Below are 6,045 nucleotides of genomic sequence, written 5' to 3'. Positions count from 1 at the left end.
CTGCCTGATTGGCTGTAGAACTGTTTTAAAGTGATTGGCTCATATAAAGCTGCTACTAATCAAAGGGAATGTGGTTCCATTTTCCAGTTGTCGGCACAGATGCACAATGTAGGAAAGAAGGGCAGAAAAACCTCATGGATGGTCACTTACCCACTGGGCTTCTGGCAGCTGTCCTTGAGAGAGCTGCGTGTCAGATCCACAGAAAGTTCCTGTGCCAAACAAATTTAAAAGCACTAGAAAAAGTTAAATATTTTAAAAGAGAAGGAAAGGCTATATCACTTGTGTGTAGGGGGTGCCCATTGTTACTCCCCCTAGTGATTATAAACGTGTACCTTCCTTGAGCACTGTGCCACCATCTTCTTTTCTTTTTCAGGAGTCTTAAATCTATATCTATATTCTTCTACATTTAAATGCTTGTTTCTATTGACTGAGCTGCTAGAAATGTCATAGTTTTCCAAGTGTATTCCTGACAAGCCATGAGTAGCATTTCACCCGTTTATATTCCTGTGAAAGAACTAAACCTTTTGTGCAAACCTGTGCTTTTATGTCTTATTCAGCTTGAATGGCTGCCCCCATGGCGACACAGTAGCTCATTTATATAAACTATAGTAGTCTTTCTGTAGAAAATATGCAGTTTATACCAGTGCAGGGTAACCAGTCCTACTGGTCCTTTAAAACACTCAAACCAAGAAGTTTTGTCACCAAAATGTTAAGAAGGGCACATTGAGGATATAAACTTATTTTAAATTCTAGTGTCCCTTTAGCTGATATGAATATTTGTTGCTGTAATGTTATTTACTGCATTCCTCCCTTCCTTCTCTTCAACTGAAAGTTACTTTTCTATGAATTTCATTCCACCAAGAGCATTTGTTTTATAGTAAAAAGATGTAGAGATGTAATTGTTAGCTTCCTGTTGTTGCAGTCCTTATGGTTTACATGCTTAGCGTAGCAGCAAAGTACAAGCAGAAGCAAGCGATCCAGTAATTATGTGGCGCTGCAGAGAGTAGGTGTTTGTTTTACATATTCACAAAACTCTTTTATTTGCCATCTATCGAGTACTTTATGGTCATCATTTAATGTGTGATGCTTTGTGGAAACTGAGCATTACTAATACAGTGTAGGGCCGGGTGAGCTCACGGTGACAGGTGTCTGCTTCATTTTGCATCCGTAATTTCTCCTACACAACATGTTTTTCTCTTTTCTGTTCATAAAGTAAGGTAATTTGGGTAAAAATGTACTTAATTTGCATTGAGCGGAGCCGATCACTAGACTTTATCCTAACTTGATCTGTGTGTCTTATTGACAGCTGGCGGCTCTGGAATACACAGACCAATCTCCAAAAAGCCAGAAAGTGGAGCAAACTACAAATCTAAGGTATAATATATATACATATATATGTAGGTAATATATGTTTTGAGACATGACCAAGCATTCCCAAGCCTGCCCTGACTTGCCATAACCCCACCAGTTCCAGTCTGGTTTAATTGCATTCAGCCCCTTTTCAGATCTTAATTTGTGACCATAATATGACATAGGCCCTGTAGAAACCTCCTGAGCCACACAATGTATGAACCCAATACTGCCCCATTCACCCTTGCCTTAATTAAATGCAGAGCAGTACAGCAGGGATTGGTGGCTGTCATCTCGACTCAACCAACATTCTTTTCCCATTTCTCTGGTACTGATCACTGAACAAGAGCTTGGGAATTTGAAGTCAATATCAAATCAGTTACAACTGCTCATGTTCCTGGCTGTAAAAGAGAAGGGAAAAAGAAGTAAAGTAGGCAGAGTTGGTGGCCACCAACCCCCATGCTATTATGGGTTTTATTAACAGGTACCGGTAGTGGGGGGGAAAAGGTCCTGTGTTATATTCATATATATATATGAATTTCATTGTGCTTTAAGGGTCTTATTTCACTGGTTCTAGTTTCTAGGAGGGGCGACGTTGCTTGGTTGGAGCTGCTGACTAGTTCCAAGGGGGCTAGCAGTCTCTGTATTTTAACTGTGCCCCTGAAAGTGAAATATTCAATGAAGGGGTGACAGTAAGCAGCTTGTTGCTTTTGGGATTGGTGTTTATGCTGCAGACTACAACATCTAGATGTTTAGTCAGAGCTACCTCCCTCCTTGCTGGTATAGCTCTGTCTCCATTACATTCCCTTTTCTATCACTCATTCGTATACTAGCCACATTCATAGCAAAAGGCCTTTGACTGAATGTTTGGGCAACTTTCTGTATGTTAAAGTACTGAAAGTTTGTATTTGTGAATGTTATATTGTGTTTCTCCCTAACAGAAAGGAAAAGGCGACGTGAAACAGAAAGGCAAGAACGATCCGTTTGCATATATACCTCTAAACAAAGCCACCCTTAACCGAAGGTAATTCTACTACTGTCACTTGCACCGGGGAGAGCAATGCTTGGCTTTTATTGTTAATGGGGCACAACTGTATATTCGTTTTGTATGTGAGCAATTGCCGATAAATAGTATTTGTAACCTTTAATAATTTCCCTCATATGGAATCCACAACACATGGCGAATCTTGAGGGGCAGAGTTCCTTCTTATGCTTCTTTTATTCTCTCTTTCATAATAGCCTTTCCTTTGTCTTCTTGTATATTACTCATTCCATTCCCCAAATAAGCAATGTATTAATAATGATTTAAAAAGTTGGATATATTTAAATAAAAAGAGTATAGTTTATCTCTTGGATACATGTATTTGAAACCCCTTTCTTTCAGCTCTTAGGAAAAAAAGCAAAGATGCAAGGCCAGTTTAAAGGCCTGGTGAGAGCGGCACAAAGAGGGGCACAGAGTGGACTGAAAAAGAGAAAAGACAGGAGGCTTTAAGGTTTCATCCTCAAAGTGCAAGAATGTGTTTGATGCAGGGTGTGTAATGGGGAGCCAGCAACCTCTCTTGAGCCGCTCACCCCCTAGGAAGAGGTGCATTGCTCTGCCATTTACTCTGGGAAACTGCCTTTATAAGGATTACCTGGAAAACCAAGAAAAGGAGTGATTAATTTATCACTTAATCATTGTGACATATAAGCTGCCATGGATTCTCTATCAAATACAACCCATTTAAATACAATACCTTTTTGTAATTTTTCGAGTGATGCAAGTGAAATAGTTTTCCCTTTCCTCAGGAAATGTCATTTTCCCACTCGGCATTAGAGCTGTTAATGCTACGGTGAGATCTGCATATTTAGAAAAAAAAGTTTTCATGCCTTCCAACAATAGCAGTCAGAGAGCCAATATTCTAGGCTTTTTATGATTTTGAGTCATGGATCCTGATTTAAATCCAAGATGAGTGGGATGTTACATGAAAACTGCTTTTCAGGATGACTGTTCCCATTGAGATATCTGTTATCAATCTCGTTTCCAACAGCACGGGGGCATGCAGGTCACACAAAGAACAATGGGCAACACTTAATGGATGAATTGGCGCTCCTCTCTTTACCTAACAGGTCAAACCATACAAGGCTGTATGTGGGTTGTACCAGCAAAGATTCAGTATTCATCTGCCTGACTTGCCAGTGCTGAAAAGGTTAAAGGAGCAGTTCAGTGTAAAAATGAAACTGGGTAAAATAGACTGCACAAAATAAAAAAATGTTTCTAATATAGTTAGCTAGGAAAAAATCTATAAATGCTGGAGTTAGCAGATGTCTAACATAATGGGCAGAACACTACTTCCTACTTTGCAGCTCTTTAAAGGGCATGTCACCCCCAAAAATATTTTTTTTGCATAATGAAAGAAAAAACAACTAAGCAACTTTCCAATATGAAATAATTAAAAATTTGTAGCGCTTTAAACGTTATTTGTAAATGTAATTGCTATTAAAAGCTGCATTTGCTGAACTCCTGGTTGTTACATTTTAAACAATGTTGCAAAGGTCTTGCTTCTCCAGCAATACAGGTCTGTCAGTCTGGGGCCTTGTGTTACATTGTCTCAACAGTCTGAGCCACCAGGGCAGGGAATAGAAAAGGACAGACAAGCACTGCTTCTAATAGCAATTATATGTACAAATAACTCAAAAACCATTACAAACTTGTAATAAATGTAAAGGTCCTTCTCAAAAAATTAGCATATTGTGATAAAGTTCATTATTTTCTGTAATGTACTGATAAACATTAGACTTTCATATATTTTAGATTCATTACACACAACTGAAGTAGTTCAAGCCTTTTATTGTTTTAATATTGATGATTGTAGCATACAGCTCATGAAAACCCAAAATTCCTATCTCAAAAAATTAGCATATCATGAAAAGGTTCTCTAAACGAGCTATTAACCTAATCATCTGAATCAACTAATTAACTCTAAACACCTGCAAAAGATTCCTGAGGCTTTTAAAAACTCCCAGCCTGGTTCATTACTCAAAACCGCAATCATGGGTAAGACTGCCGACCTGACTGCTGTCCAGAAGGCCATCATTGACACCCTCAAGCAAGACAAGCAAGAGGGTAAGACACAGAAAGAAATTTCTGAACGAATAGGCTGTTCCCAGAGTGCTGTATCAAGGCACCTCAGCGGGAAGTCTGTGGGAAGGAAAAAGTGTGGCAGAAAATGCTGCACAACGAGAAGAGGTGACCGGGCCCTGAAGAAGATTGTGGAGAAGGACCGATTCCTGACCTTGGGGGACCTGCGGAACCAGTGGACTGAGTCTGGAGTAGAAACATCCAGAGCCACCGTGTACAGGCGTGTGCAGGAAAAGGGCTACAGGTGCCGCATTCCCCAGGTCAAGCCACTTTTGAACCAGAAACAGCGGCAGAAGCGCCTGACCTGGGCTACAGAGAAGCAGCACTGGACTGTTGCTCAGTGGTCCAAATAACTTTTTTCGGATGAAAGCAAATTTTGCATGTCATTCGGAAATCAAGGTGCCAGAGTCTGGAGGAAGACTGGGGAGAGGGAAATGCCAAAATGCCTGAAGTCCAGTGTCAAGTAAGCACAGTCAGTGATGGTCTGGGGTGCCATGTCAGCTGCTGGTGTTGGTCCACTGTGTTTTATCAAGGGCAGGGTCAATGCAGCTAGCTATCAGGAGATTTTGGAGCACTTCATGCTTCCATCTGCTGAAAAGCTTTATGGAGATGAAGATTTCATTTTTCAGCACAACCTGGCACCTGCTCACAGTGCCAAAACAACTGGTAAATGGTTTACTGACCATGGTATTACTGTGCTCAATTGGCCTGCCAACTCTCCTGACCTGAACCCCATAGAGAATCTGTGGGATATTGTGAAGAGAAAGTTGAGAGACACAAGACCCAACACTCTGGATGAGCTTAAGGCCACTATGGAAGCATCCTGGGCCTCCATAACACCTGAGCAGTGCCACAAGCTGATTGCCTCCATGCCACGCCGCATTAAAGAAGTCATTTCTGCAAAAGGATTCCCGACCAAGTATTGAGTGCAAAACTGAACATAATTATTTGAAGGTTGATTTTTTTTTGTATTAAAAACACTTTTCTTTTATTGGTCGGATGAAATATGCTAATTTTTTGAGATAGGAATTTTGGGTTTTCATGAGCTGTATGCCACAATCATCAATATTAAAACAATAAAAGGCTTGAACTACTTCAGTTGTGTGTAATGAATCTAAAATATATGAAAGTCTAATGTTTATCAGTACATTACAGAAAATAATGAACTTTATCACAATATGCTAATTTTTTGAGAAGGACCTGTATATTGCAAAGCTGCTTAGAATTTTGGTTCTTTTATTAGGCAAAAAATTATATTTTGCGTTGCCTTGTCCTTTAAGCTGTTAGCAGTCAGTAGCCATCAGTGACTTGAGTGGGGGGGGGGGCACATGGGACATAACTGTTCAGTTAGTTTGCATTTCAGTCTGACCTGCGTGCTCACAAATTAACTGAACAGTTATTTCCCATGTTGCCCACTCTAAAGTCACTGACAAACTGAGAAGTTTGAGAGCTGAAAGCAGGAAGTAGAGTTCTGGCTATTATGTTAGACATCTGCCCACTCCAGCCTTTATAGATGACATTTTTACCTAACTATATCACAAATATTTTTTATTTTGCACAGTCTATCCATTTTA

At 39.9% G+C, this 6,045-nt stretch overlaps 1 long non-coding RNA gene across 2 annotated transcripts; it reads left to right on the top strand.

The window, feature by feature from the left end:
* Window positions 1–1,265: 1,265 nt before the first annotated feature.
* LOC116412242 lies at window positions 1,266–3,506 on the top strand. 2 transcript variants are annotated; one of them, XR_004223606.1, is made up of 3 exons: window positions 1,266–1,374; window positions 2,292–2,374; window positions 2,742–3,506. It is a non-coding gene; the product is annotated as an uncharacterized LOC116412242 (long non-coding RNA). The 2 variants fall into 2 exon arrangements; XR_004223607.1 differs by having other exon boundaries at window positions 2,735–3,506.
* Window positions 3,507–6,045: the final 2,539 nt, after the last annotated feature.

This window comes from Xenopus tropicalis, chromosome 7, assembly GCF_000004195.4.
Source record: "Xenopus tropicalis strain Nigerian chromosome 7, UCB_Xtro_10.0, whole genome shotgun sequence".
Classification (NCBI taxonomy): domain Eukaryota; kingdom Metazoa; phylum Chordata; class Amphibia; order Anura; family Pipidae; genus Xenopus; species Xenopus tropicalis.
The sequence above is the reverse complement of the archived record's forward strand: the minus strand, read 5'-3'. Positions and strand labels throughout refer to the sequence as shown.